We start from the raw sequence: 26149 nt of genomic DNA on the forward strand, positions 1-26149 counted from the left end.
CACATGCATTTAAAGATCACATCAGCACAGTCCCCTTTTATTCCCCATCTGCAATCAATTTGTCTTCTGCTTCTTGTCTTTAGCGGTCACTTATTTTGAAAGGTGAGCGTTTCTCTAGAAACGGAGATTACCTACTACCTGTTTTCAAAACGAAGTTCGAAAAGGATCTGTTGAACATACTGGGGCTGGGACCGGCACAGATCAAAACTCTCTTTAGAGTCAACAGGTGCACGTAAATAGATGCACATGAAAATAGGCCCTAAGAAGAACCAGCATGAAAAAGCTTGTCCCACTTTGGCACTATTTCTCCTCACTTTTCAATTCACAGAAAGCACCGTTACACATTTTGGAAGCGTTAGTATTGCTTACCAGTTTATACTGGCCCATTTTGAATACCAGATACACAGACAGCATCAAAAACACCTACAGCACAAGAAAGAAAAAAAGCAACTCAGGCACATTTCCACAGGAACTCTGGCAGACTTGAACACTGAATACACCTCTCAAACCCCATCAAGCGTCATACTCCAATATCATCCATTCTTGCACAATTTTACATCTAACACCTATGCTCCGACTAGTCTTATTTTTAGCAATGTGTCTCCAAAAGCTACTTTAATCTCTTTTCTCTCTACGCAAATCTTAAACCAGTGAAGTGACATTTTTGATTGCATTCATTTACTTTTTATTAGCATTATTTCTGCAAAAAAGTTTGCAGTTTTATTGATGACACTCTCCTGGTTTATGTCCCGACTAGCCACTGTAAATCAAAAGCCTGCCATTTTTCCTTAATTTTTCCCTACTCTTATTCTCAAAATCGTTAATGCTTGACTCTACTTCCAAGCTGCCTCTGCAACATTTATCGTCCCACCGAGCATAAGGCTTCTCTCTCTCTGCTCTGCTCTGCTTTTGACACTAAACTCAATGATCAGTTGATCGGTCTAGCCTATCTGTCTGGCTGTTGACATTGAGCCCCTTCCAGCTTCTGTTTTCCTCTTCTATTTTCGTATCATTCAGCAACTTGCGTTTTCCTCTGAGGTCACCCTTAAAGGTCCACGTGTCATGTTTTTCATTTCTGCCTTGTCAGGAAAATCTTGCCACTGCATCTATCAAAGCAATCATCAGGCCTTGATGTAAGAGTATGGTTCCTCTCACATTTTTCATTACCAGATAATTTATTAATATCCTCCCAAGCAACACTAGATTTATCTTGATAAAACCGCTCCTAGTGGCGACACAGTATACAGCACTGAAAGTATGCAGTTTGGCAAAACGCTCATTGAAGGGGTGTCCTTTAACCTCTTGCACCCCTTAATTCCTCGGAAAGCTAGAAGATTCGGGAGGCCGAGGCTCTGGTGACTCCCAGCAGCACCCACGGAGCCGACCGAGGAGCCCCGCCAGCTCAGCCCGGTGGCACATCCGGCTCCTCCTCTGCGACGCTCCCTGGTTGCCAGGCTGGACTACGCACCCAGTCAATGACATCAGCGTAACCCAGTGATGCACAAAGAACCAGAAAAGCTTTATAGTTAGCAGTGCCATCACGAGACGAGAAAACCGCAGGCAGTCATATTGCGTTTCAGGCTGGACAGCCCCCGAGCCTGCTCTGGGTATTTTCCACCCGGGGGGATATTTTGCTGTCTTCAAGCAATTGAATCTTGTCTATATACCCCCATCTCAGCACACTCCTCCTGTAACAGCCAGTTCTCTTTTACATTAGCTTTGCTGGAAAAAAAGAACATTGCAAGGCTACTCAGCCAGCTCCCCACTCTATTATATACTGAAATTAAAGCACAGGAGGCCCTCCGCAAAGGCGGCTGGCTAATGACTCTCCTGGTGGACATTAGGCAAGAGATGCATTTGTGACATGAGTGGCAGCTGTGCAGACACCAGTTTATGCGATTCAGCACAGCTATTTCATTAATTGCGTTTCACGGTTCATTTCCTCAGATTACACTCAAAATAAATAAATAAATAAATACACAAAGCTGCTGTGTTCTCTGAACCATTCACCAAACAAAAAGAAGGAAAAAATGTCCTTATTTTAATTGGCTTCCTACATATTTTTCTGTCTTAGGTGCTCTTTAAACTGTAAAGTCAAAAATAAAATAAATTGCAGTTACATTCTGCTGTCTAATTATCTCTTCAGTTTTCCACAGAGACTTAGTGACTTACAGAGAACCCTGCAATGAAGAAGCATGCTTTAATGAAAGTGAAAATTTTTGTAGAGGCTTGCCTATTGCTACCATGTAACTCTATCTGCTGCTCTGCAAGTTCAAATTTTGTGGCTTAAATTTAATATAGAAAAACTACGCTCAGTCTCCGGAAGTCAACAGGACTGACATCAGTTTAGAAACTGATCCCTCATGTATCTTCATGACCATACGCATATGGAAAAGAGTAGAAATACTAGTACAGTAAATACAGGACATAATGCAGAAATCAAAAAATGCTTTACTAAAAATGAATCAAGTCCCACAAAATAACTTAGGCAAGTACCTACCCTACCAGCAACTTGGGTGAGCACTGTAAAAAGACATCCGACCAATGGTTGGACAGGTAGTGACAAGTGAGTTGCTCACTGTCACAAAACCCTTGGAACAGCAGCCAATGGAACCATTAATTTTTAAGATTAAATGTTATAGGCAACTTCTTTGTCCAAAAAAACCCTAGTGCTTGATAAAACAACGGTTTTGACCTCAGAAGCTGTAATTTTCAAAATAGCTTTTGTAAGGAGCTTTTCCTAAAACTGAAATTAATGTGAAAGCCGCTCCAACTCCAATGGTTGTGTTACTGATATGGAGCCTTTGCTACTCACATCCAAAAGGTGTCACTCATATCCAAAAATAGGGCTGAATCAGACAGCAACCCTCTAAAGACCAAAATCTCTGTCAATTTTCCAAAAGCCTTTTTTCCACGACTTTTGGAGGCCTGCAGAGGAAGAGGGGTGCCTAAGACAGCCCTAAGCCATGCTGTAGACTAGTCACTAGGGAATGGAGGTTCAAGACTTCCTTCGGAGGTAGAGCACTTCTAGCTAAAAGCCTTATGGCGCAGAGAGCCATAAGGCTCTCTTTGTGAGAAAAGAAAGAGCATCCTCTCACACAACCACTTTTAAGGGAGAAAGTATCTAGCGCTTCTTTTTGTTTGCTTATTTGTCTGTTTTTACAAGAGATGTAAATATTGGAAGCTCAAATGTTTTCAAAAAATTGGGGGGGGGGAACAAATATAGAAGAGCAAGAAAAACATGGGGCAGGGAGTCAAGATAATCGCTGAGTTATAATCATCCATCTACTATAAATATCTGCAGTGTGAAAAGAACTCTCTCGATATATATTTTGGTGCTGCTGCTAAGCACTAAGCTTTTCTGTGCTTTCATTTTAGTAATCAGGATCTCTCGTACTTCCCAGACAGATGGCCGTTCACACTTCAGTGCTCATTTAAAAACATACGTCAACGATGACAGAACATTTCAGCTGAGAACAGGCCAATGTAATCTTCCAAATTCAAGGCTATCTGTCATTTTTGTTGGTTATATAAAACCAGAGTCAAAAGAAAGTGGGACTGTTCTTATTTGGTAAGTGAGAAAGAAAATGGAAAATTCCACTCGGCTCCCTGGACGAGTGAAACTCGGGCAACGCTATCCGAAATGATCGGAGAAGGTCTGAACACCCAGCCTCTTCCGAGCCATCAGCAGCAGTTCTCAGGGCCTGCCAAGAAACGGCAGAAGCTAATATCAGATCAGAGAACAAATGCAGGGCCTTGCAAGCTGCTCAGAGCCCTGCTACAGCATTAACGCTCGGCTCCTCTTCAAACCCGTCCCAGGGCTGCAGCGTAACGGCCCTTCGTTTGTCCCTCAAGGCATCAGGTAAGTACCTGCAGCACCTCGTAGCTGCTCTCGCCAAACTGGAGAAGGAGAACAAAGCACCTTCTGACCCTGATCCCCTGCGCTTGCTCTGAGCGGACTTCAGGTGGATAAATACACAATATTATTTTCCACTGCTGCCAAGGCAGCATCACAGAAAGGAAGAAAGGCATTAAATTTAACAACGGGCTCTTCGGCCTCAGGGTGGACTATGTGTAAGAAATGGAAATCTGAAACGCCAAAAAAAAACCTATTCATGACACCTCCGTTTCCTGCCAGTTGCAGGAAGTACCTGTATCCTGCCAGGAACGTCTAGTTAACTAAGATTATCAGCAACAGCAAATTATTTGAACTAAAAAAAAAACAAAAACAAAAAAAACTTCACAGGCAATCTTTTGGGAACTTTGCCAAACCTAAACCAACCTATGAACCATTTATAGTTCAATTAATTAGCAATTAGCAGGACAGAATTAACACAGGGGAGCATTTAAGAGAGTGTATATGTAATCAGCCAATAATTACCAACACAGCAACAGAAGTGTGGCGCAGTGCGAGTTTCAAGCATATCCACCTAAGTGCATAAAGATAATGAACAGTGTAGCAGCTAAATATTGTAGCTCGCCATCCATGTGAATCTCCACTAAGTCTAGTACGCAATTCGCACCAAAACGACGAACCATAAAGCTGAAGAGGCTCAATTGGGAGTACAAAAATTTCCCTAAACTTACAGCACGGTCTAACAGCTGGGTCTCAAAATCATATTTTGCAGTAGTATTGCCAACAGTCAAGACTGTCACTGTACCACACTTCTGTCATTTATGCCGGCAAAGGGAGACTCCTCACCAATAAAGAAAACGCAGCAGTGGATCAACAGTGCCGTCAGAACTGCTAAACAAACAGCACACAGGAGTCAAGGTCACAGTTACGAAAATCCGTTTGACCCTGGCCGATCCTATTGTTCTGAAATTAAAACTGCGGGAACTCTGGAGTTTAGCAAACATCGTTTACCAGCCAGTTCACTGAATTTATGACGCAGTGACTCACCCCAACAGGCAAACGCTGCATCCTACCCCGGAAGTCAAACACCAGTGAGCTGGAAACTTGGTGAGCACGTTGCTACAAGGCAAAGTCACAGTTCGTGTGCACGGATCATAAAAGACCAAAGAGTTCAGCAAAGCTTTCAGGGTTTTTCAGGTGTTCCTAGGACAAAGCTTCAGAAACAAATGATCAGGCTAAATAAAGAAGTTTGAGACAGCAGAGCAAGTAGGACTGCTTCCAAATGAGTAAAATACAGCAGTGAGTAGCTGGACTTTATGTTAGCCATGTACTTAGTGCTGGAAAAGGCCCCTCAAACAAGTTTGTTTTGTCAACATCTCTGTGAAATAAAAGGAAGCCTACGCAGAAGGAGTCTTCCAGGCACAACAGAGGAGCAACTTTACAGATCAACAGTTTAACAGAGCAGAGGCTCGACCCAGGGTAGGATTAGCTGAAGGGGCACGCAGTCTGCTGCGAGCACCTCGCTGAGCTGCAGCAAGAGTGGCAATGAGAAGAAAATACCTTTGGGCTTCCAGCAGAACCCATTGCTAAACTTTCCAGGGAACAAGCTAAATGTGAAGGTACACAATAATTAGCTTTTCTTCTGGAAAGCAATTGGAAATTCATTCTGATTGCAGAAAAGGAAGTCATCTTAGGGGGGAGGCTCAAGGTATGTCAGCTGAAAAACTGTCTGTCCCTCACCGTTTTGCTGTTTCTGATTTGAGCTTTCTCTTGCAGCTGGTGAGAACATTTGCAGTTGACTCAATGTGCAGGGAAGGCGGCAGGATGGACAAGATGCATGCTCATACTACAAATTGTGTCTCTGTATTTTATGCTATTCTATGGTTCAGGCATATGATGAGAGTTGCCACAGCTGGTTGAAGTAGGGGAACGTCAGCAAAACAGAAGTTGCTTCTGGATGAACAATATTCATTTAAAATATTAATTTTTGGATCAAAGCTTTGATCTAAAAATACTTTCATCATAACTATATAGAAATGTCATTCCTATTCTTGAAAGTAACAGATGACTCACTGTCTCTCACTGTAAGTAGCATGCATTATGCTTATGTAATCGCTAGCAAAATTGATTTATAGTCGCTATAGACTTGCGTGCAATATACATCAAATACTACTGATCTCCTTTGAGTAGATCAAACTATTTCACCTCTCAGTAATAAAAATTAATTCAATAAAGAATACTGAACACACAATTTGAATTTCTGGATTATTACTGTTTTATGTATACATTTTGGCATATGGCTTAAGGTTTACAAGTGCACTGAATTTCATTTCTGCAGTATCAAGTTCTCAGCAGATACTGTAAGCACGTATTCTGAAATCCAAGTGAAACAACCAAAATGACATAAATGAGCATTATTGTGGCACGTAGATGTGCACAACTGTTTCTTCCTGTATTATTAAACTAGTAAGGGCAGTCCAAAGCCTGCTGGCCACAATGAATTTTCCAAAGGCTGCCTTTCCTACCAGAGAGATCTATCTGTTCAGAAACGCCTAAAGTCTACGATTCATAATACTCCCCTACGTGTAGTCAGCCAGCTCCCTGCATGCCATCTCACATGGTCTCTATCAGTTATAGAACTTATTTTATTTCAGGTTTTTCATGCACTTCTTGACTGCATAATTACTACTAATGCCTACTAATTACTCATATATTCAGGCTTCAGAACATATCATTAACATAAGCCCAGTTGCTCAGTAGGACACATTAGCTCTTCTAGCTTTTGATAGCTCTTTTGGTGCTGCCTAGCAGCTCACAGGAAAGGGGGTCGATGTTCTTCAGTGTTCACAAACATTCTGCTAGTCCACCGCTCACCTGCCCGTTTCAGCCATTCCCTCACCTCAGCTGCACAAAGCCATTGGTTTTTTTCAAGCTTGAATAGCCAACGTGCCATTTCAAACCTTCCCTTGAGCAGGACTGCTTCAGCCTAGAGTAGTCAGTGGCATTTAACAACCCAGCAGCAGTAAGAATTTACTTGGCATATCTAATCATTATTAGTGGAACGCTTTTGGTAAGTAACATTAATGACTATATAAATAACAAAATAACACAGTTTTGCAAGATATAATTCTCTTTTAGCACCTGGCCTTCCTTTGTTTTAATAAACAAACTTATTGAAATTCCTTTTTTAGTTATTAAATACTGCAGCTATATAAAGAGAGAAAATACCTGGGATATTGCCTACGGCTTAAACATTATAATCAATAATTTTGCCTTTCATATGTCAGCTGTCAAATATTTTGTTGAACATATGTCTTCTATGTAAAAATAATGGTAGGAACACTACCTGAACTGCTTTGAAAACATCAATCAACAGATAACGCTAATGCATTGCAAGAAACAAGAGTCAGCCTATTTTTCTACCTTCCCTCATCTCTTAAGAGTTTGTACAGGATATCCAGCTGAAATCTAACCAAGGACAGAAGAGAAAGGCAAGCTCCGTTAGTCCAAGAGCGATGCTATAATGATTACTGGTTTTATTTGTATTGTGTTAATGCCCAGGAGACTTGCAAGACAGTTGCCCTGTATAAACAACACTAGCACCAAAGACTGTCCCCAAGGTTCGCGGCCAGAGGATTCAGTCTAAAATCTTCAGATTTTGTGTGCCTCAAAACGTTCTCATAGCTAAGCGTACAAACTAAATGCTTCTGAGAATACATGAGAACACACAGGCTCTCCTCCATGCGTTCCTCGAGCACACATCACACCCCAGACACCCGAACAAGGGTGACGCTACTGGGTGAACAGGAACCACAGGAGATGTGAAATCACTGGCTGGAGCAGCCACGACTCACTCACTGGAGACCTCTCCCTTTCTCCCTAGAGAAAGACGCTAGCATGACCTAGCCAGGACAAGGAAGACTTCAAAGGCTAACAAATCTTTTGGAAAGAAAACATTTAAGTAAAAAGGATGTCCATGCGCACGCTAAAGTAGCTGTGAGAAATCTGAAACTTTTAACAAAGTAATGCCATCATAGTATCATTGAACTTTCCTTGTAAAGGGGGCAGAAAGGGACTGATTTTAGTAGGACAAAGACTGGTTGGAGAAAAATGATTCAAAACTTGCACAACTTTTTTTTTTTTTTAACTCAGTTAAGTAGGTAGCTATATTTGAGAGCGAAAGAAGAAAAGCAGAAGCCATAAGGTGGTCATTTCATTTGTTTCCATTTTCTGAGATTAAGTTAAACTTACCATTATTGGAGTGCTTGCGTAACATCTTTTGCGATCTCATAGCCTAAAAAATAGTTTGGAAAGATGTAAAACCCTACTGCTGATGGGGAGCAGTCTCCTGAGAAGCAAGGCTCCAGCTCACTGGAGATCTACAGCTATCTAAGCTCTGTAAAGCAGATCATTATTTGATTATCAGACACACATGCCAAGTCATAAATTAATATTAAAGTCAGTGATGGGACCTGAACCTTGATCTGGTGGCTTCCCAGGTGAGTGCTCTGCACTTGAGGTAATAGAGTAATTAGACAGCTTTTCCCTCTAAAGGATAATTGCTAATAGGTACCGACTGTTGGAGAGGAAGCCCTCCTGAGGAGCACATGTGGGTTTCCCTTTTCATTAAAAAAGAAACTTAACTTTTTCAGTGGTTAACCTTCAGCATATAAAAATGTTTAGTGCCTGAGTCAGATAGAAGTGTTCCTCTGAGTAACAAACAATTAAACAAAGCAGAAAAGTGGGAAAATAGCACTCAGGTTCTGAGACAAACCTGCAGGGGCCATCAAGTCAAAGTTGCCCAGCTATCCATTCAGCCTAAGCATAGCCTGCAGTCCTGCAAGCCAGCAGAGAACCATGACCGTTATCGATAAAGGTGACAAATCCATGGCGTCCACAAGCAGCACATATAACAGTCTGTCCCTTAGCTACAATTACGTTTCAGAGATTCTACCCCTCTGAGACGGTCTGCGTCACTGTGTGGTTTTGTCTTGCGCAAACCTCTCTGCTTGTGAAGGGTAGGAGTCTAGCTTCTCCATTCGTCCTAACTCTGCTCTCATGCCTAGGAGCTATAAGCCTGCTCATATATACGCATCTATGTTTAAGTTTATTAAATCAATTAGATGAATAAATCTCATTTTATCTAAATCTAATCTAATCTTAATATGATTACCCTGACCCATACAAAGACAGACATATTACACATGCTGAGCTTTAAGAACAGCTTAGAAGCTCTGATAGATGAAAAGGAGTCGTACCACTGGGGAATAGGAAGACTAAAACCAAGTCAGGACCCCAGTTTAGTTCCACTGAAACGCACAGAAGTTTTCTTATTGACACAAGTTAAACCAGGTTTAGATCCTAAATCTTTTAGGTCTGACTCTGCCCTACTTTACATCTCCTGTGATCATTAACGTTTTGAAAACTGAATGTAAAGTAGGTTTGAAATGCTAGTCTTTTAGTCTCAGAATATAAATACCACTGTTTTTATTTCCTTATATTTTTACTTCCATTGCAGAAGAGGATTTGACTACCTAAGTGAAAGACTGACACTTTCAAACACTACTGAGAATTTTAACCTTTGTGAAAACCATAGAAAGTCTGGTTACCACAATGTAAATCTGACTCTTTTTAGTTTATATGTAAATTGGGCAGAAACCTATGCAAGAATTTAAAGTCCTGTTCCTTTCTCTTCTATTATTTGTGTCTCACAGGTCAGTACATAGCACACACGGACACCTGTGCATTGAGTAACCATGGGGTTTAGCACAGAATTCATGTCTGGTTGAAGGATCTGTTCCGGAACCTCTATTTCCATTTTAAGTCAAATTTCTAGATTGTCTGATTGCAAATACAAATATGAATCAAATACAAAATAATTCCTGCCCAGATTGTTAGATGTGAAGATAAGGGCTCTGGCAAGAGTTTTCATTGCTGCTTCATAGCGTTATTGCTATTTTTTTTCAAAATGTTTTAAAATTCAGCTGTAAACTCTGGCATTCATCTATATACAGATATGCTGATGGTTTTCAGTGGATTCAGGCGTATACATACGTGCTTTCGTATTGAATACAGGTAATAAAAAATCTGATAAATAAAATACAACATTTATAATTAACAAGAATTAAAATATATAATTAACTTGGAGAGTGGGTGTCTCCAAGTAAGAGTCACAGATGCTGAAATTTCTCTCCTTACATTCAGAAGGGCAACGTAAGATGTATCTCAACGTATTACAAGCAGGCACATGGTGTTGCTGGACAGGCATCACAGGATTTACCAGTGTGGTAACTCTGAATGAGAATGGCAAGAATGCCTTCAGCTGCGTCTCAGTGCTAACTGGAAATACATTGGTGCAGTGGAGCAACCTCTCCTTAATCCCTATTTTTCCGTCCTCTCACAGAAGTTTTCTATAGCATCCCGGCGGTTCTGCCCCTTGCCAGGCTGCACAGGAACTCAGTGATTCCTGTCAATCAGTATGATCCAAGGCCGCTTCCCGAAAAGCTGTAGTATCGGCGCGGCAGGGACAGGTGGCAGTCAGGATGCCGCCACTTACAAATCGCGTTTAAAAAGAGAGGGTATGGTGACTGACCCTTGGGAAACAAGAGAAAACCCATTATAGCTCTTTGGTTATCACCCCAGACCGCACAGTAATTTTCATACTATACAACAGTAAAGCACCTTTTTGTTTTCAGGCCACACTTCCCCTTTGCCCCAGCAGACCACTGCTTACTCCCTTCTGGGCAAGAGGCTGAGCCAAGGTCCTGGCCGTAAGCGCTCACTGAAGGCTGCTCTGTGCTTTCTGCACGTTTGGACAAGTTAACGTGCATGTTTCCATTTAAACTGCAGTGGCAGTAACTATACGGACCAGCTACTCATCTTGGACTTTCTGTTTCATAGAGGCTGGTGGTTTTCTTCATTGCTTTTCATAAATAAATGTATACAAGCCTGGCATTTCCTTCTGATAATGAAAGGCGTGATTCACTCTTTCTATTCACGTGCTTCCTCCACAGACCTACCTCACGACACCACCTCGCTGCCACTGTATCTCAGGAAGGACAGTAAATGGAGGCCTCAGGTCTGCATATTCATAAGCCTGTTTTTGCTGCGAGTGCCAGCACGACTAACTCTGAACGCTTTCAGAGTTGGGGCGCTCGCCCTAGGAGCACCGGCTGACGCCTGCCCACCGAGAACCCAACCAAGAGCACGGAGACCTCCCAAACCCTGCTTTAGGGGTGGAGGATTCTGGGTCCAGTTCAGTGGCTTCTGAACAAAACTGGCTTAACATGAAGTTCAGCTTTAGGTTTGGATTGGTAGCAGTTGTTACACCTGTGGCCGGGAAGGTTCCTCGGGGTGCGAGATGCCCCTTTATAAAACTGTTTTATTAAAAACGCAGTGTGAATGTTTTGGTGTGGGAAACTATGTTACCACCTTTAGCCTCTTTGTCTGTCTGCTGGCAGGTTTCAGTTCCTTAATTTATCCATCCCTGCATTATCTGCCAAACTCTTTTCAGTGTTCAGTCTATTAATTGCACGCCACTGTGCACATGAGGAATATCGGATATTCATGCCACTGTCTCTGACTCTCCTGTGGGTGAGGAGAGAACTTAGCATCCCACATCCACGGTAACCACGCTGGCTTCCAGGCTCAGCATTAACTTTCTGATGAATATTCTCTAATATTCATTTAAAATTTACTGTTTCAGCAGCACTGCTGCCAATAAATTCATTGTCTGAATATTCATGGAAGTCAACTTAACCAATATGAATTCAATATATTACCGAATGTAAGTGATTTAAAAATATAATGTTTATTCATATAATGACTTTTTGTTATTTGCATATGAGGGATAATATTTCAGGCTGCCATGTGACCGATGCTGAGGTGCTGATAATATTTTGGTCAGGCAGGCAGCGTTTCCAAGGATTTGCAGTCACTACCATTTAATGTCGCAACTGATGTGCACAGCATAGTTTTATTACAGTTCATTTATGAATCTAGATCTGAAGAGACTATTAGTTAGCATATTAAAACTGACAATAACTATACTGGCATATTTCTTCGATCTGAAATTTCTGCTTATAATGTTGCTAGAGTTAAATTTTCCCAGAGGCTGGGATCCGAGAGAGAAGTTTATATAGCGTGATTTAGTTGGGGCTGCCATGATTTCCTTCAGCCATCTGCATTTTCTGACTGCATTATTAAGTATCATATTTGCCACTGACATCTTAATCTACCTGGCACAGCATCATTCCAGAAAAGAGTTTCTCTCCGGTTTTCTTTCAAAATTGACAAAAGTAGTATTTTGGTCTGTTTCTTCCCATCTATTTAGATGAACTGGCAATTTATTAAAGGATCAAACTGTCTTATGATTCTGGCCTCATGGTCTCCTTTGAAATTTATCTCTGTTTTTTAAAATCTGAGAGCTATGCCGGTAGAGAAGGTACGCGCCATGTGACCCGAGGACCACTCAGTCGTCGCAGACGCCATTACCCAGCAGCTGTTCGAGCGGAGCTGGGCACGTTGGCGCGACACGACGAAACGGGAGAGATCCTGCAGGCAGCCAGCGCTCCTGCCGCCCATCTGAGATCACAGACAGGACCGATCCGTGAGTGAGGAGAGCCTTTAGGTTTTCTTGGTGTTGCCATTCTTGAACAGCAAGATGTGGAGACTGTTTTTTGCTTTTTTTTTCTTTTTCAAAACGTGGAGATTATGTTTTTTTTCAAATTCTTCTCTGAGCGATGATGCAGTGGAAATGAGCCTTTGGGGCACGCCGCTGCCATCCGGTTTTGTTGACTTGCAAACTGAAAACAACCCAAACCAGTATTTTCTGCTCATCGCGACTTTCTGAATATCGTGATTCCTCTAAGTTTGTTGTGCTTTTCCACGACTGCATTTACCAGAATTTTCACCGGTGCCTCGACATGATGTTGTAAATCCCCTTCACCCGCTTCTAGCTGGCAAACCAGCTTTCCTTCAGTTTAACCCTTTGTGACAGACACATTTTAAAGACGCTCTTCTCTCCTCATGGTACTTTAAGTCATTAAACAAGACCCTTGAGATCACTAAGGACACAACAGAATTTTCATGGGGAACCTAATGCCCCGAATACTCGTGGGTTTGGGTGATTATACTTTCCTGTGTGGTGCACGAACACACGCAGGAACCTCCCCTTTGCACGGCCAGCTGCACACTGTACTACGGCTCCAACTTTTGTTTTTCAGATTGCTAGGAACGCTTTACGACGAGAAATACAGATCTGCCAGCAAAGCATTTTTCCAAACGAAGACAGAGCATAAAACCACCTTGCAAGTACCACAAGCGGGCAACGGTGACATTTTGCAGTAGAACAACCGCATTCGCTAGCACAATAATGAGCGCTGAAGAGCAAGGCTGTCGCGTGCGTGCAATGCCAGGACAAGCTGGCAGCGCCTGGGAGAGCGCAGGCGAGGCCCCGCCGGGGCAGGCAGGATTTCCTCCTGCCGGACCGAACGGCTCTGGGCATCTGCGCCATGCACTGCCGGGAGCGTGGCCCTGCTCGGCCGGCCGGCCCGAGGCCGCCTTCCCCTGCCGCGCCGCTCTCCGCCGGCGGCTGTCTCCTCTCCTCTCCAAGGGCACGCCACTGAACGCTGACCGAAGCAGCATCGGCAAGCCCCTACCGACTAATTGTTTCTTTTTCCCCGGAAAAGAGCAAAGAGTCCCATCACTGACGCAACCAAAAAATAAGTAAAGTAGGTTTTGGGTTTTTTTTAAATAAAAACTGCTGCTAAAAGGGAGAGGGAATAAGGGACCTGGTTACAACGAATGTTTTACTTCCTACTTCAGGTGCTTTTAACCACTTATCCTTTTTTTCCTGCAACTTTAAAGAAAGGTTAGAAATATTTTTAGAGGTGATTGTTTGCCATGGAAGTTAGTGGGTCAGGGTCTCTGTGTTTGAAACTCTAGGTCTTTTCACACTGTTTAACTATGTACAATGGCAAACTATGACTTTCTGCATTCGTTTATTACAGAAAAAAAATGTAATAGTCCCCATATACTAAAAGTAATTTCTTTTAACTACATTTAGAAAAACAAAGGGTCACTTAATTTCCTAGGAGGAACAGAACATGGTATTCGTGTGCTTGTGATACCAAATTTCAAAGTGTTGCAGCACTGGGAGAGGCTGAGGACCTCTACCAACTGAAAGCTGTAGGAGATGCAAAAACACATCAACATTGGGAAAGCAGGAATTTACATAAATCCAGCTCTCAGAGGATAACAGGCCTAGTTTCATGGACCGAAGACTGGAACTGTTGGCTGTCAGACGGCTAGGTTCACTTCAGAAACACCAAAAGGAAGCCTTCAATTGTTCACCCAAAATCAGAAGTCAGTTGGTAGCCGAACAGAGACAGGATTTTCCCTTTTCTTGTCCTGTCCTCCCACAGTTCTTTGGTTTATGTGGGCTCCTTTTTCATTTAAGGGATCATTTCAAGACATCTGTCTGATTACAGCAAACGTGTAAAATCCCTAGATCAGAGCACTGATGAGATCCAGCATAGATGGTTTTTCCTCGGTTAACTTTTCAGCGTTATATAGCTGTCCTTGTTTATTTAATCTTTCCTCGTATGGGTATTTGCTGTTGAGCTCTCTCTTGATTTCCTAGCAATTCCTAATGTTCTACTTAGTGCTTTGGCAGCAAATCAACACTAACCTGATGTCTTAAGAGAACTATTTATGTTGACTTTAAGACATCTTCCCTGAGTAGCAATATTTAATTTGGAGCCCATAATGACATAAGTGAGGTTAGAATTACTTTCTTCTCCATAAACAATACTTGCAATTAATTGCCCAGTAACTCACTATTAAGTGATCCTCATGTAACTTTTCCACGTTCAGCTATAGATTAGATTGTCCTGCATAAATTTCCATCAAGCAAACTTTACAACAGAAACTCCTTTGAAATACACAGCACAAAGTAGCATAGAGCCCTGTGAGACCTCAGTAATAGCCTCCTTCCACCATGAAAATTTAGCACTTATGCCTACCCTTTGTTTCTATTTTTTTAACCATTTCTTAACCAGTTAGGAGTATTACAGAAGGAACGTGCCCCTCTTTAAAGCACCTCTACTGAAGCGTTTTTTGGGAGTGCAAACTCATTGCATTGCTCCGAGGACGCTTGCCAAGGTAGCATGTCTGCTGCTGACACGTGCATCCCGCGGACCTGCTCAGTCGCAGTGTGTATACGCAGCAGGTCTGACAGTGCCATCATGCCAAGGCTGTCAAACACCAGAAATGCTCAGTCCCCCACACATCTGCCTGCATGGACTCTGGAGGTGTGGGGAAAACGTGCTGAATTCCAGAAAAAAACCCATGCATGAAGCCACATTCCTTCCATCACATCTGCTAACCTATGCTGACAGACCAGCCTAATTCAGGGTAAGCAGAGGCTACGCTTTTTCTTCTCTTGCCGGATTGGTTCAACACAAAGCGATCATACAGATGTTTTTAAAGTATCGGAGTTTGTAACGTGCGTACAGCAGGACCGAGATCCCAGATGGCCTCTGTCAGTGCCGGAGCCACAGGACCTGCTCGCACCGTGGTGCCGGCAGCGGGGCCACGCCGCTGGGACTGCTCACTACTTTTGGCTGTGGGCCCTTGAGGTTTCCACATGCCACTTGGCCCCAGCGACATGAGCCAGTGCTTCCCCAACAGCGGAAGAGGCCAATGCTGGATCCAGCCGTACGGTATATTCCTAAGCCAGGGTTCTTTCCCAGGGACTCGGTATTTAGCGCAGCCTCCTAACGAGGTACGGATCGGTAGATCCGTGTGCGTCTATGTCCGACAGAGATTTCTCCCAGCAAAGCTCTGCACTCGCCGCTCAGTTTTAACCAAGCTTCACAGCCAGGCAGAGGGGAGAGACCTTGTCAGAGGTGCTGAAGGAAAGCGGGAGCAGGGGCAGCGGCGCTGGGGCAGCCGCGGCGCCGAGAGGGCCACGTCCGACGCAACTGCCGTGGGAGACGTGCTGGGAACACAGTGGCAACGCACAGGTTTGGAAGCAGGGAGATGCAGGGGATTTCAGACTGCATGAGTTCTGCTCTTCACAGAAAAACTCATTTCTCTTCTACTAAGGTCTCCTTATTAACAGTCGTCTTAGATACTAGGCATTTTCAAAGAACTAATGGTCTCTTCATCTACTGCAGCTGATCTTTTTTTTTTTAATACAGCTAATTATTAATCCCTCAAACTCTGGTGTAATCCCAGACTCCAAATCAATTTCCATCATATAAAACCCTTCACTTTCAGGATGTAACTATCTCATTACTCCTTGAAGTCACTCATTAAATTCACCCTGTCTTATTCAAGAAGGACGCTGAAGTTCTGACTGACATTTTCGTTACTTCTTGGCTGAACCACTTTAAGGTGCAGGGATTGTTTTGGCTTCTCTGTGAATCATGCAGCGATCTGCAAGTCAGCAGCCGCCTTCCTCCTGCTAGAGGTCCAACTCCTTCAACTCGCTAGCTCTTTAGCTTCTCTGATTCTTTGTGCAATATCAGATTATATATAAAAAACTAATGCTAGCCTCAGTGCAAAACAATAGATGTCAGCAAAAATATCTGGGGGATAAAATTTGTTGTGATCTTGGTAGTAAGGCCAGAAGTTACGCTCTCATCTTCATTTGTTCAACTGCAAAGAGGAAGAGATGAGCCTCTCCCTGTTTCCCTTATGATGTGCTCTCCTCTGTCTCTCTCTCTGCTTTTTAAATATCCTAACTGAATGACGCAACGGATAATGCACTGCAGAAGGCAAGTTTTGTGGGTAAAATTGCATAATGTCTTTGATGACAAGTGCTCAGTCTGGACCATCAACACAGTGCACGAGCAGAGGCTAGAAAGACGACTCTGGGATACAGAGCCTGTAATCAGAGCTACCACCTCTACCATATTTCTCTGTTGTATAATAACTGTTTATGCTGAAAAACTTAGGCTGGGAAATTCACAAAACATTAGGCAGTTTTCTTTTTCTTACTGCTTTATCACTTCAGCTATACTACTTACACAAGTGTGTTTGCAGCCTTTTTGCAACTTGCATTTTATGCTTCATTTGCATTAGACATTGGATGAATGTTGCTATCTAAACTTTGGGATTTCTTGAAAGTTCTTGATGAAACTGAACAAATTCATCAGCCCTTATATGATTTCACTTAATCAGCAAGTAATAAAAGGTGGTCATAACGCATTCAGCATAGCCAGCCCTGGACTGCTGGTAGTTACAGAAGAAATCCAAAAGTACAGAATTTGGGGGGAAGAAAAAAAAAACATCCTCCAGTCAGCTCCAGCTCAAAATGAAATGCTATCCTTGCTTCGCGTTAGCAGGCTGAGCTGCATGCCTCTTCTGTTACGGAATAAAGAGCTCCTGGAAACTGTAACATGTTTTTGACAAAATCAAATTCATAAATGTAAGCTGAGCCAGTTTATATCCATCTGTCTTGTCTTTAGCAAAAAGTCTGCATTTCCCACCCCACTTCTCTCACGGTCACCATCCAAGTCACTAGCTACACTTGGCTTCCTACCAGAGGCTGGAAAGCACAGAAAGATCTGGTCAAAGTCATATCATTCAATGATTTTCTTTTGCTCATTTATCCCCAGTGGCAAGCCTTGCGAATCCATTTGCATTGCACTGCAGATGACTCTTTTTTTCAGCAGAAAATATAACTGTAATAACCATAAAGGAATGTGCTCCATACTTAGACTTCTTTATAATATTATGTACTAATTACAAATAATGGTATATATTTAAAAGGCAAAATAAAGGCAAAAGAACATACATTCTCTCTCTACAAGTAAACATTTCCCATCTTCTCAGACATTGTGCACTAGCCTATGATACAGAACAGCAGACTCGAGCTTCGCTAAACCACAGGAGAAAGCTAACTCCTGATTAATGTAATCGATACTGAAAACGCCAACTTGAGATATTTTAACTGAAAGCCAAAAGCTTGAATGCTGCAGCTGCTTAAAGTCCCACGCCGGGATCAGGCGGGTAGCTGGACCCATACCCCTCTGCTGCCTTGCAGTGAAATTTATAGGACTCCAGCCAGATTCAGAGATGCATCTATCTCCGTTTAATTTGGGAAGCACGCCTTGCTACCGAAGTAGACGTTGCAGATCTTTACAGGAACAGAGGGAGTCGATTTTCTCCTGTGGCCATTCCCCCCACCGCTGCACAGGCGAGCAAGAGCAGGGGCCAGCCCTGCTTCCTCCCCGCGCCCCAGGCTCAGCCCTGCGACGGTCCGGTCGGGTCTGTCCCCAGCCCCTCCTGCCCCAGAGCAGCGGGGAAGGGCTGCCAGGCGCGTGCCCGCAGAGCGCGGCTCTGCTGCGACACCCTCCCGTGGGGGTGTATAAGAGCAGAGTTATAGTATTGCACGGATAAAGAATCCATTTCAAACCATACTCCTCGCCTTCTGAATCTAAATGTGACATACTCTCAACAGCAGGCAATTTAACAGCCGTGCCTCTGTACAGGTGGCTTATAAAACATATATGTCTCTCCTCCAGCTACTGCCTATTAAGGAGAGCAGGTAATACACAAACACATGATCAATCCTACTGCCTGAAAATGTGGAACAATTAACATATTTTATTGCATGCCCTTCTTTATTTAATTCCTGTATAGTTATAGACTTATAATCTGCAGTGCCTTGAAAACTAAGCAAAAAATAGCATGCTGTTCACCTGAAGAAAACTACATTCTTCTTTACTGATTCCCTTAAAGGGTCTGAAAAACGAACTAAAGTTTTCTTTAACTAACAATAGAGAATTCCACTATTTCAATTTCACTGCAAAGTGTAGGGCAGCAGACGCTAATCTTCAGGTAAGTAAATGTAAAAACATTACCACTGCAGCATACAGGAAGAGACAGGACAAAAAGACATGCGTGCCTTGGATTTCACTCTCTCTGGTTATTTAAAAAAAACTTCCTATCTTTCAGTCTTCTGACTGAAGATACTGACTGGACAGGTTGAAGTGGTGAAAAGGGGTACAGACAGACAGTTTGATTCGTAATATTCATAGCTATTTCCATTATTATGTGGGAGAGGAGAAAATTATACTGATTTGGGTCTTAAAAGCTAAAAACCAACGCACATTCCAGAAATATTACTCTTTTGTTGTTAAAATACTTTAGATAACAATATAAAAACATTTTTGGCAAGTTATAAAAATAATTGGACAGCATTTCATTTCTGTATTTTTCCATCCTTGCTAGGCAGTATCTATTTCTCCCCAATATGATACATCAATATACGTAGAGTACACAGTTCCTTCATTTTGACAAGCCTTGAAGATAGGGAGCAGAAAAGCGACGGCAAAATGCTTACGGTAACAGATGACCAAAGGACAGCGGTGCCTCCCAGACATGCCAGATGGATACCACCCTGGTGAACCCGCCGTCAGTGCAAAGCCAGTCGTGCTCCTCTGCGCTCACGTGCTCCTGCTAGGCACCCTTAAAGCATCTTCGAGTGGATAAGACAGGAGGGAACCACCCACCCTGAACTCCAGCCACCCACTGCCCCAGAGCCTGACACCTGTGAGGAGCAAGCACCTGCCGTCTGACCCACGCACCACGATGTCTTGAAGACCACGTATTTACTTGAACATTTCTTACTTTTTTTGGATTAGTAATCCATTTGATTTCACTCCCAAAAACCACCAAGCAGTTGCCTTTGCAGCATAGTTGCCCCACATGCTCCAAAATACAGTTATTTTTAAAACTGTCTCCAAAGTCCCAGCTTGGGAGAGCACCAGCTGGACTCTCCCTGCGCATAGGGACACTTCCCTGTTCCATCTCTGAGAGGACACTGCCTGACCTTCAACAGCCACAAGGCACCTCTGGATGAATTTGTTTATGTTTTGACCATGTCAAGACAGTATGATACCACTGCCTCTATTAAGTTTGTTTGGCATCACCCTTCACTAAATGATGCTCAAGAAAAGGTGTGACACGCTTGGAGCTCAGATGAGCCCAGATCTACACTACTCTTTAAACTAGTGTAATAAAACCAGGAAAGGTAATTTTCAGAGAGAAAGGAATTGAAAATAACAGATTAGTAGCTATACAAAGACTGAAGTCCATCAACCTGGTCAAGGCTTACTGAAGCCCCTGGAAGAAAGAGGCTGACCAAAGACCAGACTGAAGTCTCCAGTGCAAGAGCCGAGCAGAGTACACTGCTTTGGGCTGCAGTTACTTTAAGAGCCTACAGCAGACCATCTTGAACTCACATTCTCATTTTTAATGACTGCAAATGAGGAGATGCACAAAACAAAATAGCTTAAACCAAGTCTTTCAGGGTGCCTCACAATACATTTTTTAAAACATACATTTGTGTTCCAAGACCTGTCTAAGGCATCATACTAACACCTCATACTGCCTAAAGTTTAAGAGATTAGAGAATAGTAAATGATAAATACAGAAGTGCTCATTGCTTTTGTAAAGAAACTTAGAAAATTAGAAAAATTTTCATGTAAAATATCCTCCTTATTAATTCAAGTGCTACCATCACTTTGGACAGAAATGGGAGAGGAAACAAGTTTGACGCATGATTATAACCATGCAGGAGATAGAGTGATCAATAAAGTACTGATAGGATACCGCAGGGAAAGGATTTGGCAACATAAAGCAGCAGTCTCATGTTACCACCAGAAAATATATAAATCTGCAATTTTTTTTTTTCAGTGTGCCCACCACTTAGATTGATGATTGATAGACAAAAGCCTGGGAAGTTGAGATAAATGAATATGGCTACACCATGAAGCTGCGTAAGCAGCCCCTGCAACGTGATTGCTATCTGTCACACAAGCCTTACCAAGAGCACTTGCTAACTGTTTGCTTAACCCTGTGAACTGCAGCGCACTGGGATCAAGCTTTGGTTGATGCAGCAGCCCCTCCGAGCTGCAGGCGACCTTTCATACTTCCATAATCTCACCAGGGCTCCTTCCTGCCCTGTGGTCCCTCCTGCAACCCTCTCCCAGATGTTCCTCCCGCTACAGCAACGCTGGTAGTGGACCATAGCAGGAATTCAGAAGGGCCTGAACTGTGCTCGCTTCCTCAGAAGACAGCGACAGAGATGGACCCCTACGAGGCCACGCTGACGCACGAGGCGTCGGCAGGGCCGATTGCCCACGCTCATTAATCAAGCATGTGAGAAACATACCCTAACTCTGTGCAGGCTAGAATGGCCTGGCTGCGTGTCAGCATTTAACCAGTAATTATGACTCTGAAGTATCAAATATCCCATAATTGACTCCATGCTGCAGAAAACGCAATATATGAAACTTGTCAGAGAACTTGGTAAACTTCAAAAGTTATTCCAGGATAGGTATTTCTCCATACAAGACCTTGCTGTACCTATGCACATCCTTTATCACAATCAGCCTATATCCCAAATGTACTCAGTAACATGCAAGAGAATACCAAATCATTTCAAAAAAAAAAAAAAAAGTTAAACAACTCTTTCTGTGAACAATAAGGCTATTTAATTTAAAAGGAGTAAAGTTGCCTTGTAACAAGCACAAACAAGCTTTTACCAATCAGGAAAAGAAGTCATAACCTGACTGACCCTTACCAAGTTTGTTTGCATCTTTAACGCTTTTTAAATGTTTGCATCTCTTAACATTTCATTTAAACTACAAGGAGAAAGTATTGAAAAAAATCTAATGCCAAGAGCCATACAGGCAAAGCGACAGTCTACTCGGTTCAAAGAAATGGTGACACCATTGGACAACAGATTTATAACTAGCATTTGGAGCAAGAATAAATGAATGACCAAGCTACAGTTCATCTTTTCACTCTAAGGTATGGACCTGGGGTTTTCAAAGGGAAAATTCAGGCTGGCGAATATTGGCATTAAAAAAACCTTGCCCTTGTTTACAAGCAGCAAAAGGATTGGTGAAAATGTGAATTTCACTTTCGGTGCAGAATTATGCTAGCTCAGGAGAGCTCTTTAAGATCTGAATTCTGTGCATATTAGCAGAGTCGGATATACAGAAAACACTGTGGAGGATTTAAAAGTATGAAAGGCATACGGATTATATAGACTTGAACTGTGAATGAGGTTGAAGTGCATTCAAGAAAGCAATAAAGACCATTGAACCAAAAACGCCCTGCTCACTTATGATAAAATATCTAGTTAATACCAAAGAAAAGCTTCAAATAGACTTGTCTGCCTCTTTAGAAAGTCACTATAAAATAATGTCGATATTCTTTATGTATAAATACTTTCACAAATAAAGAGTTTCTTTTAGAAAGAAGATTGGACTTAGTAAGTAAGCAGCTTAAGCAGTAAGGAAAAGTATATTAAAATTATTTCTTAACTCGCAGAAGTGTGGAATTGTGGTCCACGGCCATGTTCTGTAACGACAACAGATCATATACTGTTCCCAGAGCAATGTAGCTGCCCACGTTTTACATATGAGACACATAACCAAAGGTTAATTTGATCCAAAACATCAGTACAAAAAAGGTAATTAACACAACAGCACCATGCACTTATTCCTCAAGTCTTCCAGTTTTGCTCAGTTTCCTGAGTGGTGGGGAATTCAACAACTAACCTATTCTATTCACCTGCATGTTTTTCACTATTTTTAAGTGAAGAAATACGTTAGACTAAATGGATTATAAGAATATAATTTGACCAACCAAAATAAGTGACGAAAAAGCATGAAATGCTTTCACCTTAATTAGCTTATATATCATCTGAACAAAGTCAGACACGCTGTTCTTTGGAGGAGAGAATCAGTAGACACTGTGGGCTCTAAAACTGCCTTGTTTTGTTTATGGAGGATCTTGCTAGAATTATAAGACTCAAGTGAACTATGCAAGAAATAAAAACACATTCCAGCATAAGAAGCATTATAGACACTAAGGCAAAACTCAGCACTCCTCCATCTGTTCCCAACTCAAAATGTGATCCTCATCAATTCTGAATGTGAAACTAATTTTGATAAATCAGCCATTCCCTTACTGTTGGGTGAGGATTTTGTTTTCCCTTTTCAGCTACAGAACTTGAAAATGCAGAATGCAGGGCTCCTACTCTAAAGTAGGGTATACAAAGCGGTACTAATCGATTATAGGGATTTCTCAATAAACAAAGCATCAGAGTAGAGCCAGGAATCTTTCCTACCTCATTTAAAGCTCTAGGCTTTAGAGCGACATTGGAAACTGTGCTTGTTAAGTGCAAGGCGAGAGGCAATAACTCAACTCCTACAGATGCCGAATTCTTGCTCACCAAGGCAGTCGGAGATGGCGCACCGGCTGCCCTGCACCAGCACCGCATAGCCTGTGCCTACACATTTGCAAAGCCTCATTAGCGACTCATTAGGAGCACTACAGATGTGACACACACAGACTTGCTCTGGGAGAGGGATTTAGGGGATCTCCATTAGAGAACTACATGAGAAACTTGAACACATCTTCAGTGATCGTTCAGAGAACATCCTGATAATTAGGTAGAAAAGAGATAATCATTTTTAGCACACACTAAGTGGGGAAAAAAAAAAGAAATATATATATATATATACACACACACACACCTTCTTAGGAATTGGAAAGTTAAAGTAAAAGGAATTGCTGTTAGGGTCAATTTCCAATTTATACTCAGATTTGTACACTGATAACAGAAAGCAGTTATAACTTATACCTACTGCCTTCAGGAAGCTCTGAGTTCATTTTAAGCCAGTCAATGGCTCCTTACACTAATGAAAAGGATCTGCTATTAGTATCAACGTATTCTAAAGAATTCAGACAGTTTCCTCTTGGTTTATAAAAGCCCTGTTAATTACTTATTATGTCAGAACAATGGCCAGTTATCTGGTACTTACTTCACACCCAGTTCAGCCTAAAGAACCCCCCCATTGAGAACGGGCTCCCTCCTCCTCAGAAAAACCCAAGGCACAATTCTGCCTTGTCCGGAGCGGAAAAACGCCCAACGTCATTCGCAGTGCCTCACCTGGGAGGAGAACGGCCTTTAAGGACAGATTGCCTGGAAACACACGGTTGGAAAGACGAAAGTGCTGCGACCGGCACCTACAGCCTCCACCTGCAGCTTTCCATGGAAACCTCCTTCAAGTCGATCTGTGATGCTTTTGCCCAAACAAGCATGATAGGAACATGCATGGTAGGTTTACGTTGGGAATAGCGGAGAAATAAGGCAAGATGCAAATTACTGTCACACCGCTGATGTGACTATAAATAATCCTTGGAGTAGGGAAAATGTTGACTTCTTAGTGGAAAGTTCTTAAAATCTGAGGACTCAGTTATACTCCGCTTTACTTTTTTTTTTCCCACCACCATCAGCTTTATAGCCAGTATAAAACTACTGACCTCAGTGGGGCTTATTGTAGCATATGTGGGAAGAGAAAAAGGACTATTTTAAGATAAAAACTTACACAAGAAAGAAACACAAACAAGTTTACCTCTGGATATACCAAAGCAACCAGTCACCAACGTAACTGCAGATTGCCTCCTCTTTTCCCTTTCTGTTGCTTTTGGCTACTCTCCCTCTCCCAAATAATTGGGCAGGATACATTTATATAGGATTTTGTCTCTACAGCATTTAGCCTGCTAAAGTATACAAATGCAAAACAAACCCATAAGGGGAGAAGAAACTTCAGAGGGTGTTGGTGGAGTTGCTATCGCCGTGGGAACAATATTAGTGCAGTTCATAGGTACGTTTATCTCACTTGGCCTCTGGTCCTGGAAGGGCAACAACTGCACTGTGAGGTCAGGAAAAGGGGAGCACTGAATCTTTAAGAAATACTCATATACATGAATTCAAAATTGTGTTGGTTCTAACGGACCTGAGAGCACATCCATGCTCCAAGTAGTACAGACATCAAAAACGCCTGCTCTCTTCCCACTGAAATCCCACTCCCACTCCGTCTGATGCAGTGCTACCATCTCCTTTACTGTTAAAGGATTACATGCTAATTAATCCAAAAGTTACTGTACATTAAGGAGGATGCAGCGTGTAAGATAACCTACTTGGGCAGTTTGCTGTTTCTGGTCACCGGCCCCAGCAAACTAACAGATAGCCTGGGCAAATTAACACAGACAACTTGAGCTGAACCACTCAAGAAGAGTGACATTCTCTTCTGCTTTCTGTCAGAAAATTTTGGAGCAGACTCTGTCATCTTTAAAAATATGGAGGAGCATCCCACGATGCACTCAGGGACTCTCCAGTATTTCAAAGGGTCACCACGGCTTGCTCACTGCCGATCAGGTAATTTATTCAGGGACTATATTCTGAGTTCAGTTCCACACTACAAATCTAACTGGGCTTAGCATATGAAAGCGACAGCCACAAATTACGTTTAGCCTTCCTTTATCTAGATGACATTTTAGGCCAGAAGAGAGTTGAACCACCACTAAAAAGAACAGTTTTGAAGATTCATCCTTTTACCCCTAAGAAATACTCAAGACTTCCTTATCGGCTAGTATGCTCGTCAAAAGGTTGTGCGTAAGCCGTTCATAAATCTTAAGTTTCCCTGAAGCAAACCAGTATTACAATTATTGTGAGCTCACAGAAGCATAAAACAACTACAGGCGTAGTAACACAACTACACACAATGATGAGAGAAACGGGAAGAAAGCACTGTGGAGGCCCTTTATCTTTCTACCTTCCCATTAGCACCATCTTGTGCAAGGATTTTACACAGGTATCCAGGCTAGAGCAGCGACAGAAAATGCTGCATACGTGGCCACTGTGGATCAACTACATATATACATCATGTGCGGTAAGTTTGACACATCCAGGTGAGTCGCACCTCCCATTCACGTCCTGGCCATCTACACCCATATTCTGGACAGAAGCGTTGGAGTCCCTGACGCAACAGGGCAATTTGTGCTGTTACATCCTTTTAGACCAGGTCCATGTGCATCTCTGAGTGAGCAGACCCAAGGCATGCGATTCAGAGTAGCTGGGATTTACAATTTCTGATCTTCACAGCCACACAGAAGAACAACCCGGCCAAAAAAGCTGTACTGTTGGGACATCAGTCTAGTCTCAGAAAATGAACATACAGAGCCAAATCCACAAGAAGGTCGTCAGTGCAAGTTTCCAGGTGAAACAAGGTTGGTAACACAAAAGCTCGTCCCCACCAGCGGACATACACGGGCAGTTGTTCTAAATAGTTGCTCCAAAACCCCATGAATGCTAACACCTAGTTGAGTAGGGGTTAAATAAAGGCCCTAAAAAGTTGGAGAGAACATCATCTTCATGTCTCTAAGTGTAATCCAGCCTCTGAGTAGGGAAAAGCAATT

The 26149-nt window shown here is 42.5% G+C and overlaps 1 protein-coding gene across 8 annotated transcripts in view; it reads right to left on the reverse strand.

The window, feature by feature from the left end:
• LOC104149733 (uncharacterized) overlaps positions 1–26149 on the reverse strand; it is a 308193-nt gene that overhangs the window by 81167 nt on the left and 200877 nt on the right. For 2 of the 8 annotated variants that reach the window (XM_068908459.1, XM_009683529.2), the window contains exon 1: positions 23838–24023. The exons of the other annotated variants lie outside the window; for them this stretch is intronic. The gene's annotated coding sequence lies outside the window, so the exon portion shown is untranslated. Of the gene's footprint in view, positions 1–23837; positions 24024–26149 lie in introns of those variants that run through there. 8 annotated transcript variants of the gene reach the window in all.

Source organism: Struthio camelus, chromosome 15, assembly GCF_040807025.1.
Source record: "Struthio camelus isolate bStrCam1 chromosome 15, bStrCam1.hap1, whole genome shotgun sequence".
NCBI classification, from domain to species: domain Eukaryota; kingdom Metazoa; phylum Chordata; class Aves; order Struthioniformes; family Struthionidae; genus Struthio; species Struthio camelus.